Source organism: Corvus kubaryi, unplaced genomic scaffold (assembly GCF_017639235.1).
Source record: "Corvus kubaryi isolate FWS band 111438036 unplaced genomic scaffold, C.kubaryi_AGA036_p1.0 split1-37296, whole genome shotgun sequence".
NCBI classification, from domain to species: domain Eukaryota; kingdom Metazoa; phylum Chordata; class Aves; order Passeriformes; family Corvidae; genus Corvus; species Corvus kubaryi.
The window spans coordinates 14,384,325-14,409,971 of record NW_024582075.1 but is presented as its reverse complement, the minus strand read 5'-3'; the positions used below and the strand labels follow the sequence as shown (position 1 = coordinate 14,409,971).

The 25,647-nt window shown below is 36.9% G+C and overlaps 1 long non-coding RNA gene across 1 annotated transcript in view; it reads right to left on the bottom strand.

Annotated features, from left to right (window-relative positions):
* Nucleotides 1-11,158: 11,158 nt before the first annotated feature.
* Nucleotides 11,159-25,647, bottom strand: part of LOC121657427 — a 32,970-nt gene continuing 18,481 nt past the window's right edge. Inside the window, exon 3 of the long non-coding RNA XR_006013626.1 lies at nt 11,159-11,517. This is a non-coding gene — a long non-coding RNA (uncharacterized LOC121657427). The remainder of the gene's footprint in view (nt 11,518-25,647) is intronic.

Here is a 25,647-nt window from a genome sequence, read left to right as displayed (position 1 = left end):
TCCTCTTGCTCGTCATTGATACTCACGGCCTTCATTTTTCATTTTGCTTCATTCTGTTTAACTGTTTTATCATATATATTAGTTACTAACCTCTTTCGTTATAGATTCCCCTTCTTTTTTATAGAAATTATTTTCTTCCTTAAGGGTTATTTTACTGTTTAAATGTCTAAATTTGTTTTCCTCAGTTGGAACTCATAAATGCACTTAAGAATCTCACTACATTCGTGAAAAATAACTCCCAAAAAAGCTGGATTTCTTTCTTTTTTTCCCCATCGTATCAAGATGTTGCTTTGTTTTCAACTTTTGTACACACTCAAAAACATTTTCTGTGAAACTCTGAGAATTAAAGTAATTAAGGAAAATTTCCAGCTGGAGGAGAAACTGTTATTGCCAGTGTCAAATTTCCGTCTTCAGATTGGCAGTTGATCACGATACTGAAGAAGGGAGCGACGAAAGACTGGAATATTCACACGTGGCATCAGTATTTTCTGAGAAAACTTTAACGTGGAAGACGTGTATTAAATTGTCTCTTTAAATAAATCTAAAGTTAGAACCAAAAAGAAAGTAGCCTGAAAAAAGTGTATGTAGCTGAGCTGGAGTTCATTTTCCCATAGCAGCCCTCACCAGCTTTGCATTGGTAGCTGAAAGAATGTAGATGATACACCAGTGTTTTGGCTCCTGCTAAGCAGCACTGGCACAGCATCAGCTCTGCCTTTCCAGCAGTCCATCAGTTGGCAGGGGTTTGGCAAGATGCTGGAAGGAGAGCTGACCAAATTTACCACGAGGACATTCCATACCATATTATGTCTACTCAGCCATAATAAACTAAGAGAGAGGAGTAGGGCTTGTGCGGAAAGAAATTGAGGATTACATCTGTTACTGACATTTGTTTTCCAGAGCAACCAATATGCGTACTCAAGCCCTACTTCCCAGGAAGTAGAACGACAGCACCTACTGGTGGGAAGTAGAGAACAAACATTTTGTTTTCCTTTGCTTCTGCATGCAGCCTTTATATTTGCTTTATAAAACTGACTTTATCTTGACTCATTGGCTTTTTCCATTTTATTTGCTCCCTGCCTGTCCTGCTGAGTGGCTTGGTGGGCACATGCCAAGGAATGTCAGGAAATGCATACATTAATTTATTAGCAAAAAATTCAGTGTTGTAAGTACTTCAAGGATGATACATTGTGATATTCTTTTCTGTGCACTATCGTAAGCTGGCTGTTTAGTTTTCTTTCAAGAATATTTATTGTGGGTGATGAGGCAGGAGACAAGATGAACTCAGTTTGTGTTTTAGAGAAAGGACAAGCATGTATCTCTGACAGCTAGAAAAATCTGGATTTAGTTTGCAAACAAGTGCATTTGATAAGAATTCAGTGAAGGAAATAAACAGGAAAAGCAGGTTATAATTTTAAAGCTGCTATTCTTCTCTCCTCCCTCTGTCTCTACCATTCTTGAAGAGTAACAGAAGTTCAAATTAGTGTCAGTTTATCCTTTTCCCTCATGGCCATCTGGTCAAATCATAGAGGGCTGGGCAAAAACATTAGGAAAGTGACACAATGGAAATTGAGTGACAAATACAGATGCTGTTATATCCAAAGGATAAACAAGAATAGAAACAACTAGAAAGAGGTGGAAATATACAGACCTCATATTTATAGTCACTGATGGTTTAGAGCTTTTTAACTTTGTAACTTAAACTAGAAATTAGAGCACCTAACCAGAGCAGATAATTTTTGTAAAGCAGTTAGGTATCCACCAAGTGGACTGCAGTGTGACAGTAAAAGACAGGTTAGCCAACGTAGCTTCCACAAGAGATCTAGTTGTGACAACAGGTAGATGAATTAGACCGTACAGTCTGTGTTGCTTTTTCTGCTCTGCTTCCAGCATTAGAGCTAGCATGTAAGACTGCTTTGGATACGTGTGTAATTTTACTGGGGCCTGAAATGGAGAGACTTTGGGAGCACACACACAGGGAATAATGGCAACTGTTCAATTCAAGCCATAACACCAACAAGAAAAGACAATATTCACTTACTATACTTGGACAGCCCCTGGAAATCATTCAGTGCAATTAGGACAGCAGAGATATTAGAATAAAATAAATGGTTTTTTACTAGTGAATACTTTCTTATGATCCTTTACACTGATTTGAATATTTCACAACTTTATTGTGAAAAATGTGAAGTAGGAGCGCAGCTCCTTAATATAGAAGCTTTAAGTAACATGTAACAGTTAAGATAACGGTATATGTGAAAGCATTCTTACTCTTCTCACTGTTTGAAGCCTGAGATTCCATGGTCTTACTGGTACCTAAATTAAGGCAGGTGTTCTAAAAATACATTTCTACGTCACATAGTCTTGATGAGACCCGTGCTGTATGAATTATTCAAGTTTAAATTTCTGAAAGTGCAGAAGAAAGATGATGCAATTAAACTTGTTGGAGGCCTAGGAAAGAGACACAGAATTAAATATATGTAACTGTTATCATAGGAAAAGATAAAAATATCTTACTTTTAACTTCTTCAAGCATCTTGCTTACACACCAGTTTTAAAAGACAAAACTTTACAAAATTACAGTTTGGGAGGCACACTTATTTGCAGAGGTGATTCATTTCAGCAAGGGTCAATTTCTTAAGTGATATTTCATTGCCTTTTCACTCTGGGTTCTGGGTATCATGAAAATAATATTTGTGACAGACATGTTAAGGTAATTTACACATGCTAACTTAACCTAATCAGTTTGGGACTTTCCTGATAAGATACCTTTCAGACCTGATAGTGTGGGAATATCTAACATATTCTCTTTGATTTGTCTTGTTTTACCTCACACAGCAACCTGAAATGTCCAGGTTTTTGCTGCTACTGAGTGACAGAGAAACACTAAGTCATCACTCTTAAATATTTTTCTTATGAATATTACTGATATACTAAGGAACCTATAAATATAAACTACAACTGAGTGGTGGAATTCCAAAAGTACTGGTATGCAGCACACAATAAGATTGCTCTCAGAAACCAAATAATTAGCTAAGCCATTTAGGTTTATGATGTTTGGCAAACAAGAGTTTTTCTAGATATTTCTGAGCTGAAACTTTTGTCTCCACAACCCCTCATCATTCATCTATTTGCTTTCATTGAAATCTACTTTGAAAGACTCAGACTTAAAAAAGACTGTTGTACAACAGCAGTTTAGAAACTCTTTGTGAGTCTTTATTTATTTTTGTTTGTTTGTTTAAAGGTAAATATCAGAGATCATTTTAAATAACACCGAAAGCTAATGAAGTAAAACTACAGTAAACATTGCTTAAATGCAGCCACTGTTAGATCACAGAATACCAAGGTAATGATAAGGTGTTAATAGTTTCTTCATGCTAAGGCCCGTCCATGTCCCACTGAGGTAATGAAGAGATTTTAAATGATTCCTCTGTTGTGATTTAAATCTATTCCTCTGTTGTGAGAAAATGTTATGATTTCTAAAAAATGGACTAATATCAATAATGAAATTTCATGCAGAAATAGTATATGAGATCAAAAATCCTGACATGATTTCATTTCAGAGATGGCATTCATATAAGTACATCCTAATTCTTCCATAAATATCAAATAGTTATGAGAATTTGAGAAAATTAGCCATCATCACCTAATGAAGGGAGCCGAGAACTCCAATTTAATTTAGAAAGTTGAGACCTAATAATGAAGTAGTGGCGTCATTCTAATGAATTCTGATATAACACTTGACATGGAGCACTGGAACTACCTGTGACTTCCAATGACTTGTCATTTGGAAAGCCAAATGAGTAATTCAACAGTTACTGCTTTTTTTTAAAGTTTATTTTTCCTCATTTGAAGCCGGTTTTAAAAAGGAAAGGTTATCATCTCTTCTTGGTTACTGATAATTTGTACATAAATCATAATAAATTTTATTTACCAATCAATAAGCTAATCATTATTTTCTGAAGTCATTACTTGCAAATATGTTTCAAGATTTATATTTTCATCTGGATTAATTGTATACAAGGAATCTGTTATGAGCAGTAGAGAATCCAATAAGAAAAACAAGTCATCTGTGTACTACTTGCTGCAATTTAATCTGGGACCCTAGAAAGGACTTTAGCCCTTTAATATGGTTATTGCCCATATTTTACAAGAAGAGTGCAGACTTAAAAAAGCCAGCTCCACAGTATTTTCACTAATCACACACACGCACGTATAAGCAAAACAAGTAGTTAAAAATGCAAACAAATAAACAAAGTCAATATATTTCAGGTTTACTCCATTCATGTATTATCAAGTACAGGCTTGACTGATACGCAGATTAAGGAAGAGTTTGTGAAACTTCATTACGGAAAAGAATATTGTATTTTTACCCCTTTTTCAATAAACATGACAATCTATTCCCCTTTACAAAGCTTTTGTATTCCTGGGGTGGAGGAAGGGAAGAGAAGTAGTTACAAATAAAGAAGTATTTAAGTGAATCAATTTGAAATTTTATTTAAAAGTGAATTAACAGTAGCTGCAATTTCTAGACCTGAGTGTTCTGTTTCTCATAGTTTCACAGGTAAAATAGAGAACCAGAGATGCAAGACTGTGCATAATTATTTTTGACACCCTTGCATGTATTAGAAATTATCTACATTGTTATTTAATTCAGTTAGTTTTTTGAGTAACTGACTTAACATTGAAGTTAGGCTACATTGTCATATCATGAAATCTCAGCAGGGAAGCATTCTCATTGAAATGAATGCACATTCATTCAAGATAAGAATGAGAAATGGCAAAAAAATTATGCTTTGTGGTATTACTGCACTGAGGGAGAAGAATGGGACTCTGAAACTATTTTATGAGGAATTTGGCAAGATCTTACTGCTGGCAATATATATACAAATCCTGCAGTGAGCATGTAAATGTCTGAGATGGCAGAACTTAAAATGCGTAAAAAGTAAAATTGGATAGAGGAATAGCAAAGGGATACAAAATCAGATACAGTGAATTTTAAGATTTTTTTTAAAAATCTCATTTTTCCAGGAATGAACAGATCCTTATAAAGACAAAAGCAACACCCCCCTCAAAAAAAAAAAAAAAAAAAAAAGGCACTTTTAGTGCATTCAGTAGATTTTAGTGAGATGGTCAAATTCCAACTTCTGCAATGAGATGGCTGACACAAAATCAATACATGGTGCAAAAATGCACCTGGTGTTCAGTTTATGGGAAAAATATCCTATCCAGAGATGAGATTTTTGACCTCCTAATTCAATAAATTAAACTAGTAGAAGACTAAAATACTGGCTTGCATAAAGATTATCACCATCAAGTAGTAACGCTAAATGTATGAAACTCAGGATTACTTCAATACTTAGTTGATTATAAGGCACTGAAATATCATTTGCTAAACAGTTTCGGACTTATTTGGTTATAACATATATTGGATGAAAAAGTATATGCAAGTGATTCAACAGTTGCTTCACAGGACTGGTGGTTTTTAGCTCTTCTAACAAGAAATTGGATGACATCCTCTCTTAGGTCTGAAGATGATACCCTTCTCTGGGAATAAAATGTGTTGAAATTACACTTGCCCTCCTATTTTTGTCTCAGAGACTAAGAAATCTGACATCTTACTGCCATTATTTGTGCAGAAGAACTTGAATTGGATTTTTCCAAAACAAATGATTAATGTATAAGAGTTTGCAATTTAATACTGGGGTTTTTTTCCTTGCACAAGAATCTTGATCCTGTTTTCAGCAACCGATTTAACATATAAATTGGCCAAACTTGGCAAAAGTCAAGAATATTTAATAGGATACAGATGGTACAGCAGAAAGCAATATCTAGAGATTTGGGTGACTTGAATGCTCTTTAGCCCTCAACCAGCTGCTTTGGCTCAAGTGTGAATGAAGACCTTTTAAGAATCAATAAGTGTATCTTATGTTGTGCCTAAGCATTGCCCACCCAGCTAAACTGACACCAAAAACAAAAGCAACCATATGGTTTTAAGTATATTAATGAACAGGGCACTACAGCTTGATACTCAAGATTAAATATGTTAATTTAGTATCATCAATTCCTTGCACATTGCTAATTTCCATCAGCCATCTAATACAAAGAAATGTAATTCTCTCCAGATTTTCAGTTTTAATGGTAACAGAAAATAAAACAGACAGCAATTGCCTGAGGCTAGAGGAAAATGGAAGAGACATTCAATTTCTTCCCTTACAAACCATAATAAAATCACAGTCAATAGATTTTAGTTATTGGAATCATAAAACAACACTAGCTGCAGTTAAGAATTAAGTCCTGTGGGGCTGTAAATGCTCTATGTGGTGTTTTCAGGTTGTAATGAATGATTACTAATTACAAGGCTCAGATTATATTGCAAGCATTTAAGTGCTGATGTCCCACTATAATAAAGCAGAGAACCTCGAGCAGTGTCCTCCTTTTTTTGCAGCAGCAGCCTGCATTTGATGAATTGATCTTCAAGTTCCTAATAAACACTAAAACATAAGTGATGGAGTGGATTCCAATTATAAATGAATTCCTAGGGCATTAGATGCTGGAGGCAATATCCTAACAATACTCCATGCTTTCCTTTAGCATTGACTTGTTATTACATTCAGAGGCTCTTGTGGTTGTGTATATCAAGAGTAGTATTACTGCCACAGTTCAAACTATGTACAACTGTGAAATCTTCTTGGAAAAAAATAAACGAAAAAAAGATACTAATCTACCCCATCACAACAGTACCAACAATCATGATCAAACATACAAGTAAACAAAAACTGGAACATGGGAAATTCTGGCTGAATTTCCTATTGAAAGGGAACTGTGGGGATGATTAAAAATGGCAATATTTAGGGATGCACTGATCATAACCATAAGCCACCTGCTGTCATTGGACCTGCTGCAAGTCGGGGCTGGGGTGACCCCTGAAGATCCCTTCCTACCCACTCTATGACTGTGGTGAAATTTTTGTAAGGTTCCTGTCAGTCCACTTCTCTAGCCTGTCCAGGACCCTTGCAATCCTGCCTTCCTGCATATTAACTCTTTCTTTCAACTTGAACTAACCACAGACCTTTTCATCCACCCAGTACTTCATCATTCATGCTATTGTCAACCTGTCACATACATATCTCACCAATTTCGTTATAATATTCTAAAACTCAAAAGACACAGGTTTGTTAGTGCTTTAAACCTCAATTTAGACAAAGTTACTCATTTTATGAGAAAAGAGAGAGAGAGTGTAAGCATGTTTACCTATTTTTAAATGGATTTAAACAGAATAAATATAGGATAAAATTAATTAATTTCATAAAATATTGTTTATGAAAGTAAAAATTCATGAATAGATCAGTACTTTTGAATTTCATTAAGTTTCTTTTTTTAGACATGTAAGTAATTTCCATTTTTATATAAACTGGCTTCAAAGAGTAAGTGTTAAACTTTTTCAGAAAATGTGATTAAAAGTGTACGATTATAATGACAACCTTAAAATTTACAAAGATTAGTTTAAAATGTCTGCACAGACATTTGATAGATAAGGCTGGAAGGGACATTTCTTCATTGTGCAATTTTTTCCTCATATCCAGCATGAGTGTCTTGTTTCAACTTGTTCCCACTGCCCCTCACTCTCCTGCCCTCTACCACTACTACTATGCAATATAGTTAAAAAATCACATTGAATTTCACAGTAAGTACCTTCATCTAAAACATGTAATCTATATTTTAAATAACTAAAGACACAGAGTGGGTTTAAACACAATTTGTTGCAGGTGAAAATCCATCAAAAAATCTCATTTGTAGAAGCTCTTGTTTAAACTTGCAATTTCTATGGGACTGTTTTTGTGTTGGTGCCTTTCCAGCAGCCACAAATCATGAGGATCTAGGCATCCTTATGGCTCTCTCAGTCTGCTCAGTATAGAGTCAGGCAACAGAACTGTCAAAAAAGTCCAGTGACTCTTTGGATCACAACTGTCATTGTTAACAGTTGCTGGTGACTTATTAGCCCTCATTTTCCTTGTGAAAATAGAGGCATTTTAAAGTGCTACTGATAGGAGTGCATTCATGTTGACACTACATGTCAAATATCATCAACACACCTGCACCTGTCATGAGCTACAAAGTGTGCTTCTCAAAAGTTATGAGAATACTCTTCTGTTTTCATTACATGATTCATTATATTCTGAAAACAATTCTTTGCAATCTTTATTTTGTCCTTTTAAGCATCTGTTAAATCAAAATTCACTTAAAGGAAAATTTCATTCATTTTCCCGCCTTCTCTGTTTTCTGTAACTCCTCTGATCTTATTCCAAACATCATCTTCCCATCTATAGTCTTTAATTTTCTTTTTTTTTTTTTTATTAGCTTTTAATTCTCTGGTTTTCAGTCGTGTTCCACTTGATCTGAACTTACTTCATCTAGGTTTCTCCCCTCTACCACCAAAGATATTTGTGAAAACAAATTCTGAAAGCTCTTTTTTTCCCAGTTAAAGACCACTGTCATTGTCTCCTTCCCTTCACCTCCTAATAGTTTTTAGTGTTCAAAAATAATATTACATTTTGACTTTTTCACCATCCTTCAAAATATGGTGAAAATCATAGACAGAAACTTTTGTGGTAAGCTAGCATTGCCATACGACTAACATAGTTTTGCAAAACAAAACCTTGGTTTGTGTTTCACTATTGTTTCCTGCTCACATCTAGCTCACACTTCCCTTTCTGGCCATGGCTATCACTGGGGATATCATCAGTGGACTAGCTTAATATAACAGAAAGAAAATCTTAGGATTTTTCCCGTACAATATCTTCTAATAAATTGTCATGTCTTTTTCTCAGACTAAGATTAAAAAAATAAAAAAGAGCAAGCACATGCTAAAGGATGCTTAAATGTTCCATCTTAAACATTGTGAAATTTAGGTTATTGAGCCTACCTAGTGCCATCACTGAAATTAATTAGCAAGTCAGCTGCATTTTTTAAAAAATGTATATTCAAGAGATGCAAAGTTGTAATGGCCAAATCACCTGTACTATTTTGTTGTAGAAATAAAGTTGCAGATTAACAGTTGTGTTAAGGTTTGCACAGTATAGAAAGAAAGAAAGAATATAGAAAGAAACTGAATATTCACAATTTACTGGAAGAAAATACTGATTACAAAAAATTAAACTATTCAGCTGCAGATATTCAGGGGGTTGTGTTCAGAAATACTTAGACAAATAGATATGGCAATTAAATACATATGGTGGATAAAACTACTGTTATTCACCACATATTGTGACATTAGTATCGTATTAGATATGCTAATTTGGTACAATTAACCTTTTGTAATTGCTTTAAAGACCTTGTCTAACCATGCAGAATATTACTTCACTGAAGAAATAACTGATCAAGTATAAAGCTAGAGGCAAGGCTTCAAGAAACTAATTACACTGTCTGTATACAGGACATTTTTCCTGCTGAGGTTTAAGCCAACTTTATATATTCATATATTCTTCCAGACAATCTTAGTAATGGAGAACAATTGCTCAAAGTTAAATATTTGGTTTTCATTTTTCTCCTCTCAATTTGAGCTATGGAATGCAACCGAATACTTACATGGGGTGGGGCAGAGAAAAGAAAGATGATAAAAGCAGAGTGTAGTTTACAATGGTGTATTAAAATTAAGGAAACTATTTGCAAATTTTGTGCTTCATTGCCCAACATATGCTGATGCAGATGAAAAGAGGTAGCACAGATGTTTTCCCAGTAACAGGTCTGTAGAAACTGGCCAAGTGGCAGAATGCTAGAGATCAATCACTTGAGTAAAGTGACTGTGTGCTAGTATGGGTTTTGAATGATGTAATCTACATGGATCAGATTTCCTGTACTAAAATCTTACTCTGTATAGCCAAAAAGAGAACACAGTTATTGAAGAAAGTTAGTGTGAAATAGTTTTGCTTTTCCACAATACATCAGAACCTTACTCATAACTAGGTTGCTATTATTGAGAGGCAGACCTGCTCTTTAATCTGTAGTAAAGCCTTTGACATTTAGTTTCTTATTGCCTGAATCATTCATTAGTTTAATAAGTACACAGTCCTTAGTTCCACTTCTGCACATTTTGTCTAAAATGCTTTGGACTATTTCAGTGTCACTGGACTTATGTGAGAAATGAAGAAATTCATCGAAGAGAAATGTTGAGACTGAAAGCATAAATTTAACTTCAGAGGTTGTGAGACTTCCCTTTGTTACTATGTATTTGCTATCTTTGCAGGTATCCTTTGCAAGTATCTATGTTTGCAAAGACAGAAGACTAATGTCTTTGTGTTCTTTAAGAAAAAATAAAAGACATACAAGATTAGCACCAAACACATTTCTTATCTATTATTAACAATATTTAGAAACTTTACAAGAAATGTGGTATGACCTTGTGATTGAGCCCATGCTCAGCTAGTAACTACACAAACACCAGTGTCAGTACTGAATCTTGAGCCCTAATAAATGTAGTCAAACAAATAAATGCAAAAGTACAACAGCGAAACAAGGAAAATATTTTTGAGGGTTCTTGTTTTGTTGCTATTTAATGTAAGACACATCTTTCTAAATTCAGAAAAACTTTTGTGCAAAAGTAGTAATATTGTTCTTGGAAGAAGATTTCCAAGTAACTTTTCTGTTAAAAATTTCATATGACAATTTCCACCTGAATTTATTTGTAACATAAAACATGGCACAAAAGCAAGCCCACCAGGGTGAATTGAAATACTTAGTTATTCCTCAAGAGTGTAATTGAACCTTGAACTGACATTCCGGAAAAAATTAACCTAAAATCATATATTTCCATGAAACTTTTAACCTGGAGATCTAAGCTGTTCCAAAGGGGCCTACTAAAGACAAGAATATTCTGAAAAATGGAAAAGTAGCGTTCACAACACATTTTGAATTCTGAGAAACTGAAACTTTTTTGAACTTTTAAAATATTTTTTAGCCTCCATTGGTGGTGCATAGAATATAGCCTGTAGCAACAACAAATCTGTTCTTTACCTCTTCACTTTCTAGTGTTTCATCCAAATGAGAAAATAGGAAAAAAGTATGATTCAGATGACCGTTTTCTTAACCTCAATCTACAAAATACAGGATAAATATTATCATGAATCGCAGAAACCTTAATTTCAAGAATAAGTTGCTCTTCTTAGTCCTGTTGGCTCTGTCTACCCATATCTCAACAAGAATGGCAAAAATAGCTTTACAACCCACCTCTTCCTGCAAGTATGCAGCTGCCTTGTAGGGAGATGAAGAACAGGGATACCGTGTACAACATTTGCACAGCTACCTACTGCTGTAGTAGTATGTTTGGACATGTACTTGGAGAAGTAGTGTGTATTCCAGTTACACTTACAGGTACTCTTTCTGTGAAGAGTCAGTACATAATTACCTTTAGGTTTCCAATACTGATGCCATGAATGAGCATCAGAAATTTAGAAAGTTTTACTGAAGAAGAACGTTCCACTGTATTTGAAAAGTCATGGCAATCAGATGAATTCCCAATGCCTGGAAAAGAGAAGACAACATCCATTATTATAAAGGATATAGAAAGGGACCTTGGAAACTACTGATTAGTCAGCCTCACCTCCATGCTTCATAATATCATGGAACAGACCTGCCTGGAAGCCAGGCAAAGCACATGAAAGGCAGAGATGTGATTAGAAACAGCAAACATGGGTTCAACAAGGCAAATCGTATCTGAGTAAGCTGGTGGCCTTCTATGCAGAATGACAGAGCTGGTGTGTAAGGAAAGAGCTAATGATATCCTCTATCTGGACTTGAAATGATGCCACCCACATTTTGTTATTACATTGGAGAAATATGGGTTTGATGGATGACCTGTTAGATGGATAAGAAATTGATGGGATGGCCCTGCCCAAAGTGTTGCAGTCTATGTCTCAGTGTCCAAATTGAGATCAGTGACATATGGTGCCCCTCAGGGGTCTGTACTGAGGCCAGTGCTCTTCAATGTCTTTATTAATGACATAGTGAGATTATTTGCATTCTCAGCAAGTTTATGGATTACACCAAGATGAAGGCAGTTGATGTACTAGAGGGAAGGGATGATATGCAGAGGGACCTTGACAGACTTGAGAAGTGGGTGAACAACTTGATAGTTGAGCAAGGTCAAGTGAAAGGTCTTGCACATGGGTTGAGACAATCCCCAGTATCAGGAAAGCCTGGGGTATGAATGGATTGTGAGCAGCCCTGTGGAGAAGGACTTGGAGATACTGACCAAGTAACAATCGGACATGAGGCAGCAAAGTGTATTTGCAGCCCAGAAAGCCAACAGTATCTTGGGTTGCAGCAAAAGAAGTGTAGCCAGTAGGTTGAGGGAGATGATTTTCCTCCTTTACTCCGCACTGCTAAGACCTCACCTGGACTACTGCATCCAGCTCTGGGGCTCTCAGCACCGAAAAACATGAATGTGTCAGAAAGGGCTCAGATGAGGGCCTTGAAAATGGTCAAAAAGGCTGGACTAATTGTCCTGTGCATAAAGGATGAGAGAGTTAAAGTTGTTCAAACCTTGATTATACAAAGGAAGTGTGGCCTTTCAATATAAAAAGGGAGCTTACGAGAATGATGGGGAGTGTCTTTTTACCAGTCCCTGTAATAACAGATCTAGGGGTAATGGTTTTAAAATGAAAAGGAGTTGATTTAGATCAGATATAAAGAAGAATTTTTTTACAGTAAGTGTGGTGAGGCACTGGAACAGTTTGCTCCGGGAAGCTGGAAGTGCTCAAGGCCAGATTGGATGGGCCTTGAACAACCTGTTCTTGTGAAAGATGTCCCTCTCTGTGGCAGGGAGATTGGAACCTTAAAGGTCCCTTCCAACCCAAACCATTCTATGATTCTTGAACCATGAGCTCAAGAACCTCCCTGAATAATCAGAAACAAAATACATGGCCATGAAAAAGAGTGATTTCTGAAAGGTATTAAAATAATCTATAGAAAGCTTTTATTTTTCACAATGAACTATTGAATCACACCCAATAAGGAATTGTACCTCACAATTTCTGTGTCACATAATAAATAATAAATCGTGAAATAACTCAGAAAATTGAACGTCTTCTTAAAAACTTTTTCTTCATCCTGAAACAAAATCTGTTACCACTCCAGGTCCCAAGAAAATGATATTACTGTTTTATACATTAACCTACTGTTTCTTGCTCTAGAAGCAGCTGAGATTTGGTGGAATCTGCAAATTTTGTAAGGGACATAAATGGTTTTGGTGTTTTAACACTCTCTGAAATTACATAGATTATAGTAATGTGACATGTTTCAATGATTTCTCTAAATCTGCATGATAATTTTCACAGCAAACACAGAAGTCTTCTATAAGAAATCAGTATTTTTATTATTTCTGCTACACTCATAAATACTCTCAAAAATAGGGAATAAAACAATGCATTAATTTACATACTTGATGGAAAATCATCTGAATATTTGTTCTTGGTCAGACAGAGGCTATATGGTTAGCTCTAATAGTCTTAACATACTTCTACTCTTAGGTTTTTAACTGACATAGTTGGGTAGCTCATACTCAAAATGATTTCTCCTTCACATAATACATAAAAATTTCACCCAACAGACACAGAGATACAGTCAATTTATAGTTCACTGCATACTGCATTTCAAGAAAAATCATGCTGTGTTTCTGCTGAAAGAATAGGCAAGACCACTCTTCTCCCATTTATGAGAAGAGCACTACAATCTCAAGATCAAGAATATAGGATTTAGAAAAATTTATTTCTCTGGCAATCCACCTGAAATGCAAATGACTCCTAATCTCTTGAGTTCATTCTGTTGGTTCTTCCCTGGTTTATTTCTGCTGTTGCTCCTTTCTAGAGGGAGAAGTGCAGATAATGATTTGGACACATGACAGATATGCATCTGGAATTATTGTATTGGTGAAATACCTTTTGGAGCTGAACAATTCACCACACCACTGAGCTGTAACATCTAATTATCACTAGTGGCAAAAAATACTGAATTGTTCAGCTCTTCTATAGTGCTGCTTTATGCATTCCTTCTGTTAAAATGTCCAGTTGTCAATTACTTACAAGCTGATGGATGCCTCCATTCATCAGTCATTTGAAAGGAATATTTCTTTGGAAGGAACAGATTACTCTGGGGTTTTGAAAATACTGAAAGCTGAGGGGGAAAAATGGTCTCCTTTATAGACTACAGAAATCACCTGGAAAATGACTCTTGGTTAACAATCTGCTTGACACAGATAAAACATAAAAATAAACCCATGAACAACAAACAAATTTTGGTGCTTATTTCTATCCTTTTTTTAAGTGTAAAAGATACACACCATGAGCAGGCTGTTTGTAATTATTTTATTCTTTGGAATGATTGAATATCTTCTGTACTGCAATGCTCTTCAAGGTTTAATTTTGTAGAATTAATTAAATAATTATTATAAATTAGAGATTTCTTTCACATGAAGTTCCCAAATTAAAAAAAAACAAACACAACCCAAAACCCCACCCAAACCTCATTGTGCAGACACATTTATTTACAAACAAGACAAGTATGACACCTTAGCATGATTCAAGAGTTAATTTCTTATTTGCTGAAAACTTTTTTGAAACATCTATACAAGAATTCACAATTACGTGGTAGAATTGTAACAAAAATCAGTAGATGACATATTTAAGTAAAATGCTTCTATTGTACCATAAGTGCCTCCTAAGTAAATGACTATATTATCCTGAAAGAGACATATTTTGTTGTGCAATATAATTTCTCAAGTTTGTCCTTTTAGCTTTTTTTTGTTTTCACAAATTAGATTTTGAATTATTTAAAGCACACTCTGGCCTCCACCTTTTCTTCCTATCACTTGTAGGTTGTCAAAAAGTGTTTATTTCTTTACCAGTAGTAAACATCTGACACTCCAGTGTCAGATGCAATAAAGATTTCTTAAAGGCACAACTCTGAAGTAGGGTCTATTTATTTCTGTAACCAGATTATTACTTCGCCAGGTGTGTTTTAAGCGTTATATGTCTTCAGTGAGAAAAAGAAAAGCCCAAAGTCCTATTACTAACTAAAAGCTTCCATTTCAAAAGAGGTTCAATGAGCATTGGAAACCCTTTCACGCTGTCTGAACAGAGCTTCTGTGAGAGAAGAACAGAAAGCACTTCTTGTATTCTGACACATGGGTTGTAACTCGGGGTGGAAAATATTTTGTAAAGTGCTTCCAGCAATAGACTTAATTCACCAAATAGAATACATAAGAAAAAGTTTATTTCCAGTGATCTTTTTTGACAAAACTTTTTTTAATGAAGTCCCTAATTTATTTCACAGCCTAGATATTTTATTTTCCTAACTCAGTTTCCATTTTCATTCTAATGAACTCGTATGAGAAAACTCTCTTTACTAATGCATCTTTCATCTGTGGAACAAAATATATTTTGCAAAGTATTAATATGACCCATGAAAATGATAAACATAAACTTTATTAGGGAACATAAAACATACCTGCAGAAAGGGGGCTTTGGTCAGTTCATTTATTTTGTACTTATACCAGTAATGCTGAATATTGTGTGAAAGTGTATTAAATAATATTAAATAAAATGTATCTGTTGATAAATGAGAGAATAAATGAATACTCAGTGAAAATGCAAGTCTTCATCTACTAAAGCTAGGCCATTGATTTTATCTAAAAATGCAGCTAGAAAGAAAAGCTTCAATTAATTTGGCTCATGAATATCAAGACCCTTGAGCAAAGTGAAAGACATGTCTGTTCAGACCCAAAATGGAACAAGAGAACACATGAAGGACTATATTGACAGGATCATGGTATACACAGACTAATCTCTCATTCAGAAAAGTATTTTAAGTGTTTTTTGTTGTGTGGACCCTTATAATTTACTAAATGATTTATAACAAGCAACAAAAAGTCAAAAACCCAGAGAAGGTATCTTTATGTACAATCTCTAAGAGAGGCTTTGATCAATAACAGTCATTCTATCACCATCCAGTATATATGGGCTGTGCTAAAGAAGGGGTCAGTAACTTTTTCTAGTTTCCTCTTCCTCCCTGGGAAGTATCCCAAATCCTTGAAATAAGATTGGACCTTTCAGTTTTCTCTGTAGATAGCTTTACATATATAAATATTTGTGTGCATGTAAAGGGAGGAAGTATTCTCCAGCCTAGAAGTTCGGACTCTTATCTGGGAGCAGGGATAGTCAGATTTTGTTCCCTGGTTCACAATTTAATTATTCATGCAAAGCGAAACAGAATATGAGCGGATGTAACTGAGAACACCCTACCTCAGAGACCCGTATATAGTCATGATTGGGAATCTTTGCTGTGATGAAGTTAAGATCTCCTCAGAGAAAGGAACGAAACCTCCTGTTTCTTCCCCCAGATTCACAAGTCTCTGTGTTTGTATTATAATGAACACCAAACAAGCTCTTAAAAATTAAATGATTTCTTTGAAAGTACGAAAAACTTTTTTCTATAACACCAAGTGAAAAAAAAAAAAAATAGGCAATTTTTTTGGCACTTTCTGTCTCAAACTTCTTGTTTAGCAGAAAAGATCGCAGACATGCACTCAACTACTTGCAGAACATTCACAGAACCATTAAGATTTGAACAGACCTTCAAGATCATTTAGTGCAACCATCAACCCAGCACCGCCATGATCACCCCTAAACCATATTCCCAAGTGCCACATCCAGACCCCACATCTAGAGGCTTGAACACATCCAGAGATTGTGGTTCTATCACTTTCTTGGGTAACTTATTCCAATGGCTAACCACTCTTTTAGTGAAATGTTTGTTTTCTAATATCTGAACCTCCCCTGGCACATCTTCAGGCCATTTCCACTTGTTCTTTCACTTGAGACACAGCAGAAAAGTCTGACCTCCACCTTACTACAGCCTCCTTTCAAGTCATTATAAACAGCTATAAGGTCCCCCCTGAGCCTCCTTTTGTCCAGATTAAACAACCTCTGCTCCTTTTTCTGCTTCTCATAGGACATATTTTCTAGACTTTTCACCAGCTTTGTTGGTGATCTCTGGACATGCTCCAGCACCTCAATGTATTTCATGTAGTGAGGAGCTCAAAAGTGAAGACGTTACTCAAGCTGTGGCTTCACCAGCACCAGTGTCGTGTTCCGTTGGGGGGAACAGCAGGGAGTTCTTTTAAAATGGATGTTCTAGGATGGAATTAAGCCAAATGAGGCAAATATTGTATTTGAGAACCATTTATTGGTAACTAAAAGGTGCGTTGCCTTAGTAAAGAAGAACAGAAAAGACAGAAGAGAAGGAAGAAGAAGGAAAAAGAGAATAGAGGTGGGAATAGAGAGAGAGAGAGAGGAGAAAGAGAACTTCGGAGTGTGCTCTCAGCATCCACCCAGCAGGTGATGTGTGCATGCTCCCTGCCAGCAGGGAGCCTGGACAGCTCTCAGAGAGGTGCAGCTGCACAAGCAGACCTCCTGCAGTGACAGGCAGCCGGACATGAGGTGAGTGGGTGCTGGGGCAGGATCAAATTAAATCAAATTAAATTGGTTCCTCATAGCCGGGTACAGGGGTACAATCACTTTCCTGGTCATGCTTGCTGCGCTATTGCTGACACAGGCCAAAATGCCTTTGGCCTTTTTCACTACCTGGGCACACTGATGGCTCATATCCAGCTGGCTGTCAATCAGCATGCACAAGTGCTTTTCTGCTGAGAAGCTCTCAAGCTACTCTAACTCAAGCCTGTAGCACTGCCTGGGATTGTCATGACCCAAAGGCAAGACCTTGTTGAACCTCATGCGGTTGGCCTCAGCTCATCAACGCACTCTTACAAGATTTCTCTGTAGACCCTTCCTATCTTCTATCAGATCAACACTGTCACCCAACTTGGTGTCATCTATGAACTTACTGAGGATGCACTCAATCCCCTCACCCAAACCACCAACATAGATTTTAAAGAGGACCGGCTGCAACACTGAGCCCTGGAACAAATCTAGTCAATGGCTACCAACTGTGTTTAGGCCCATCCACCACAACCCACTGGACCAGCAAGTTTTTCACCCAATGAAGAGTACACCTGTCCAAGACATATTATATGAAGTTTAACAAAAAATAAAGTTGCACAGTTCAAAATCAGTTATTCAATGATTAAACCATGGACTAAGTAATACAGAACTTAAGCATCTGATGCATGTAGCAGCACTAAAAATCAAGAGGGTCAAATTTTTCCATCCACTCCCTTCTCCAAAACATCTTTAGCTGATTTCAAGACTCTGTAAGGTATTCTTCAAGTATTGTTGAAAGTAATTCTTTCTTTTGCTAGCTATTCTCATCACTAAATTTCTTCTTTGATTTTTTTCCATGCTTCGTGAAAATATTTTTTCCTGAAAATTTAAAATATTCAAAAACCATTTCACTTTACATGAAAATGTAAAATGTTCAGAATCCAAATGTTCAAATTTAAAATGTTCAACATAACTTATTTCTAGGTACCTAATATTAAACAAATCAAAGTTAACTCAGTTATGAGGTTCACTACTAGAGTTCACCATCATGTATTGAACATCATGGTACACACACACAGCTGAGTCAGAATTCTATTTTAAACTATACCAGTATCTGCTTAAAGGAACTTGAAAGACAAGCACAACATGCTAACAAAGCATTCTAAAATTTAAAAAAAATTAATGTGATGAATTATTCAGCCACAGGCTATTCTAAGTTCTTATTTCTGTTGTTGACCTCAATGTCTAATGCATTTAAAGTCCTTAAAACACCCTCAAATTCAAGTGAATTAACATGTCAGTAAATATAATGAACATGTATGCAATTAAGCAAGGAGTTAATTCAATCTTTTCTTTATTTTTTCATAAACTACTGGACTGATAAAAATACGATTTGAATAATGTAAGATAGGAGATAAAGAACAGGGTGAATAACAGAACTACAGAAACTCTAGGGATTTACCAGACTGGGTTGAACAATTCTGCAAAAATCCTGACTTCAAGGGCTTTAATAGATGACATCAGAGTCAGCTCAGAACATGCAATTTACTGACATAGCTGCAGTGTGAGGTTCATGTGCAAGATAGTTTTTTTCTCCACAACTCCAATATTTCAAATGTAGATCCTAAAGGAAGGTTTATAATGTGGATACTGATGGTTTCTAATTTAGAATTCATGTTCCATGAATATTTCACAAAATGAAATGGACCATAAACACATTTTGGACAATCTTGCTACTTCACTCACTAGAGTAACCTCAGGCAGTACACTTAACAGAAATAAATGCAACAGAGAATTATCAAACATTACAATATTAAATGTAAATTTGTCTTTAAATGAAAATATAAATGTGACTCTACCAGACCTCCTTAAAATTCAATAAGTTTTAAAAGTCAAGGTTTCTCTGACAAGGCAACATATATTTCCGCTGTTTTGTGTTGGGTTAAAGTATTCGCTAGAAGTATTCAATACATTCAATTTGAGCAGTCTGTTTGTGTGTTTGATAGCTGCTTATATGTGCTATTGAATTTCTTTTAGAATCACAGATTTCTAATTTCCTGATTATTGATAATAAAATGTGTCTAATGGCAACAACTGGAAGAATTGTACTAGGTGTAGCCAATGCATTTGGCTGTAAACAGATTCTCACAGGCTTCAAAAGAAAAAGGGGGATGGAAAGTGAAAAGGAAGCTCATTTTTTGAGTGGCAAGTTGTGGCACAAAATGGTAGGCGCTAAAGGCCAAGGCCAGATTTCTGAGAAACCAGGTTCTGTGGCTGTTAGCACTCAAAGATGATAGTCTCTAATGGCTTGCTCTGTGAAATGTTTGGCCTGGTTTTCAGAGTAGTTCAGCACCCAAGGAAGAAAATGACACTTGCTTTATTCTGTATCTCAAAAGTGTAAGCCAAACCTTATGAAAAATCTAACTTAAGTGATAAATTCTGAGTACTTTATCAAATCTATCACCATGTCATTTTGTACAAGGTCACATAAGAAGTCTATCAAAGTGCCTGGAACTGAATCTACATCTCTAGAATTTTAGCATAGTACTTCTTTTGACATGCACAGAAATTCAGGGAAAGCACAACACCATAAACTACTCTCAGTGAATGCATTCGCTTGCTATAAGACAGTGAAAAGATAAAAAATCAGAAGAGAGATGTTGCATCAGCATTTTTTAAAAGAATTTATGCATCCTATTTTTATTTTAGATTCAATTTGCCTTTACAAGTTGGGGTGAAGAAAGTGATTTTTCTTGTTAGTTTTCTAAGAGATGTGCTAAATGGCCAGGAAATATAGAATACACTAGAGAGTTTGGAGACTTCTTAATTCATTGCCTTGGTGTACAGTAAATCTATTCCTTGAACAGCTTTATTTCTTTTATCCAGCAGGATTTCACCTAATGGATGGCATGGATATAAGATGGTGACTGTATTGTGAGTGATGTTACTAGGGGCAAGACTTATCACTGTGATTCAAAGTAAAGAGAAGCAGCCCTTTACAAATAATTGCTTTATAAAGAAAATGGGTTTTAAACCAAACACTTCTTTCATACCTGCAAACAAGTTCATTGCTATGAAGGATGTAAACTTACAACATTGCTTTGACTGAGTCATTCCACTTCACTCCTACCCAACAACTCCAACCCTGTGTTCAACCGAGTCCTGAGTGGTAGATGTGATAAGTTAATAGCCCTGACACAGTCATGGTATGTATAAATTGTTCTCAATATACCCATGTATTCTTGTTAGTACCACAGATTTGATGCAAGCCCAAACTGCACTGAAGGTTAGCTAGTCACATTTTAATTGATGTGCTCTTTGATGACGTTTGGCTTCTAGTTTAAGCTAAGACATCAGGGCTTAAGAATAAGATAGGTGTTCAAGAAAATGGGGCATCAGGAATTGTTTTTTTATATTTTCCTGGGGGGAAAGAATGGATAAAGAGACAAAAGGTAGAGAGTAAAAGTAGAAATGAAAGGGGAAAAGGGGTAAAGACGTGCTAGATGGGCAATAACAGTGGTGTGAGGACAAGCAGGTACTTTTCACTAGTCAAAGCTCAATATGATATTGCCATACCAACTAAACATACTGAGATCCCTTCAAGAATTACCTTCTGCCTTTCTGTGTAAATCTTCTGACGATACCACTACAAGATTCTGTACAGTCTCAGAAGATGATCAAATCCTTGATTTTATTCTCAAGAAACTGTGGAGGTGAGGCATCCTTGGAAGGGGTTTTATTCCTTGCTCAGTGACAATGACAACAATGTGATTAATTCATTGCTGGGATAAGTTTAACAGTTATTGAAAGGACGTGTCACCTCCCTCAGTGCGCATATGCATAGAAATCAAAAGGGTTTTACTGCCTGCACCTAAGGCCATCGTTGACAAGACAAGGCTACCTGGATCTGGGTTACAACTGTGAGAAAGGGCTATGAATAATGCCCCCACTCCCCCACCTTCTGTAGGCGCCTTTGCAGCTGTGCCAGCACATGGTGACATACTGTGCTGATGCAGATTGTGACTCACAGATTCAACTCCCTGACTTGACCTCCTGGTCTCAATCAGAATCCTGGCCAGTCCTGGCCACCATGAGGGAACTGGCCTGGTCATTCTCTTCCCTTGAGGGTGAACTGCACCTGTTAGGGTCATTTCCTGCCTTGCCCTCCCTTGCCCTACCCTGGCCTGCCCTGCCCTGTGTTGGAGTTGCCCTTGGCTCTGCTTCCCCCAAAGAGCACCCCTCCCTGCTGCTTCCTGAAAAAATGTGGTTCTAAATCTCCTCTGCCTTGGCTGACAAAAATTTGCCTTTTTGCTTGAGATATGAAGCACTACATTGGCTTTTCCCAGCTTACAGTATTTCCTCATCAGAAGGAATTTCAAGTGTTGGTTTTGCGTCTTTTTCACAGTGGACTTCAGCCCAGTGAAGAATTTTATGAGATATGAATCATAGCAGGTAGCCCTCAAAGATCCTTCCTGAAGGTAACAACACAGGCATCATTGAAATATAGTCAAGTGTAGTGGTTCGGTTTGAAATCCATTACTTCCTTATTTTCCTTCTGTGAGATAAGAATTAGGAGAAAACAAAGCAGGCACAAAACTTAAAAGAATATAAAGAAGTTTATTAACAGAACTAAAATAAAAAAAGGAAGAGTCAGACTAAACCTTCAGAACACTTCTCTTCCCCCCACCTTTCTCCCTTCTCCTACTGACAACGTAAAAAGACAACCCTTGAGATTTTCAGTCAGATTACCACCTCTATAGTAATCTTTTTTCAGTTCACTTAGGGAGAGGAGTCTCTCTTGCTCATGCTATGGAGACATCTCCACAAGAAACAGCTCTCTCATGGCTTCAATGTCACAGCAAGACAGCCGCCTGGGTTGGTTCTCTGCTCGCATGTGACAGTCCCTTCCCCCGACTTACAGCTTTCCCCACAGCTGCTTCTGAGCATTCAATCTTTAGCTACTGAGGTACCATTTTAAGGACAAGCTGTTCAGAAAAAAAGGTTCTCTTCAGCTATCTCTGGGAGCATCTTCATCTCTAGGAACAGAGGTCTTCTTCTTCCCTGGGAACAAGGGTCTTCATCACTTTCATCTCTCTCTGTTCAATCTTCTCATCAAATCACAGCTACTTCAACATTTGCTTGCTTCAGCACAGGTACTTTTGCTCAAAATTGCAGTTTGAATGCTCCACGCCCCATGCTTTCACGAAATTACAGCAGGTACTCTGATGTGTCATAGTTCATCACCATAGCTTTACAACAGAATTTCAGCTTCTAGGTTTGAAGCATCTCTGCTTTCTCCTCTCTGGGTTTCAGCTCTTCCCTCTTCACTGACTTTGGTGTCTCTATGGTGTTTTCTTTACGTGCCTTCACCTTTCCCTTTCCTTTGATTCGGGAGAGGATTGATGTCTTCAATCTGTTCTGGCTTCATCTGTTCTGAAGGAATCTTACAGCACTAAAAGAGTCAATCTCATCCGGGCCTTGCAGCTGGAATTCGCTTATCGCTGTTGGTCACATGATCCTTGTTGGGCAGTGGCCTCAGATTAATTTTGGCTGCACTAGGCAGGGGCCGGCCTGGACAAGCCGCACCGCTGACCTGCCCGCACGGAGCAGGACCATGGATGGAACAGGGCCACACGGTTCAGGCTGTCTCCTGGCCGGCCTGGCTTGCACTTGGGTGCTGCGCCGGGTGTCCAGCGAGCAGAAGCGGCTGAGATCTCAGCCAAGACGTGCTGTGGCCGACCCGGCCGGGCTGTGCTGAGCAAGGCCCAGCCCAGCCCCACTGGGCCGCACCGCAGGCCGCCAAGTTACCTGTCCAAAAGCCCAAAGCAAGAGAGCTTTTCCAGGGTTTGTTCATTCTTAGATGTGGATCACAGAAGCGTGTCAAACTTCTTAAGTGGCTTTAAAAAGTTGCCAGTATTCAAACTAGCCAGTTGATTTGTTCTGTTGGGTCTAGAGGAAGAAGGTCTAAGCACCTCTTTGTAAAAGAATCACTTCTGTGGCTGATGGAGCCCTCCTTAATTAAAAACCCGAACTATGCTAAACAGTGACATCAAGATAATATGAATGCCTAAATTCTAACCAATAAGGGCAAGCATGTTTGAAAATGGACTACTCAGACCACTGGAAAGATCTTGAAAACCAAGCTATCCAAGAACAGAAGAATTCAGGGATGGCTGAAAAAGCAATGTAATCCAAGTAGAAATATCTTATGGGTGAATATAATTTGTAGGCTGTAAGATTTTCATCAGTTTTCTGTCACTGTTCAGTTCAACAAAACTTTCCTTTTATAGCATGTGATACAAATAAGAATGGATGCTAAGCTACTCTGGTAACTATGAGTTTACTGATATGTCGTCTAAAGCCAGAATTAATGGTATGAGATCTGTATCCACTGAAATCTTACTAATGCAAAGTTACCAACAGTGAAATTAGGAACAGTGATGCACAAATTCCCAAATACCCTTCTATGAATGTGGTCATCCAGAGAATTCAGAAAGAGCTAAGTCGTGATAGTTATGGCTTTTGGCATATGCAGGGTGTCTTCCTCTCCAGAATTTCAAATATCTCATGCACTTTATAAAACATAATTTAACCAAGATTTATAGCTTTATAACAGAGAACTAAAGTACATAAGAGAAAATTTCAGTCATCACACACAGAGAACAGCTGCCAATCAGTAAACCAAATTAGTGCTTCAACACATCTCTAGACCAGAAAACCACGAAATAGTGAGGAAAGATAAGATGAAGAGGAAGGAAGAAGGAAGAAGGAAGAAGGAAGAAGGAAGAAGGAAGAAAGGGAAGGATAAGAGTAAAGGGAAGGGAAAGGGGAAGGAGAAGGGAAAAAGGAAGCAGAAGTGAAACAGAAAGGGAAAGTGGAAAACTTCATCTCCTCCCAGGGGTTCCTGCTTTCTGGAAATACTTCTTTGTGTTGAAACCATGTAGGATACACTTCCACTCTATCAATTGTTTCAATTTCATTGGTAGTACAGTACAGAGTCTCAAAGAGCCCTGCCTTATCAGACATGAATATCATACAGAATTGCAGATATAATGCAAACTAGTGAGGATAGCAGAACATAGATCTCACCTGGAATATACACATAGATATAAACAAAAGGGTAAAACTGGTACTAGTGACCATTACAGCTATGGTTAGAAATATCACATAGACACTGTCACATTCCAAATATTTACATCAGTGGCTCAATGGAAGGAGTTTTCCTGGCCTCTTCAGCAATTTCGCTTCTTTAAATTAGTTGGCAATGTCTAGCCATGACCCTTTAACCTTTCCTTTTCACATGGGAGACCCTTAGAGAACAATCTTCCTCAACAGATTTTAATTAAGTTTAAAATTTTAAGAGAAAGATCAGTCTTATGCTGTGTTAAATACAGAAAATTCAGGAAAGGACAGGAAGAACAAATAGGTTCAGTAAAATAAGTATGATACTTTGAACACTTGGGAGAGAGAAGGGTCAAAATGGATAGGACCTTAGAAATCCCTTATCTTGCTTTCATTAAAATACCTTTCTCCCACCTAGATACTGGATGGAACGGTGCTCATAGTCTGGGATTTCAAGCCTGTTCCTTTACAACCATCATCTTCAAAGCATTTCATGCCCTTCCCTAACTATATTTCTGATTAATTAAAGGGCTTTGAAACTGATCTCTTTCAGCATTAAAACGTTGACAGAAAGAGTAAATTAATTTCATTATATTACTTAACTCCTAAGGTAAAATCATGTACCCTTTTCCCAACATCTGCCCACAGAAATCTGGCTTCATGGAAAAAGACTATTTCAGAGTAGTACCTTCCCTGTATGACCTGTCCAGAAAGTCATGAATTTCAGTCAATGCTTTGCGAAATAAGCTCCCTGGGTATCTTTGCAAAAGAGGGGCACTTTGGCCATGCAATTTCTGTAGCAGCACATTCTTTTTCAAAATTGGATGTAAGAGAGTTTTTCAACTGTGAAATAGTTGTCATTAGGGTTTGTGTTAGTATCAAACCCTCTTGGAGCTCTTTACACAAAACAAGCACACAAAACACCCTGGTTTTTCTTTTCTTTTGTTTTTCTTGTTTTGTTTTTTTTTTAACTTGGAACAAAAATTTCCTTGAAATGTGTCTATTTAACTAAGATATTGCTAGAAACTATTTCAGG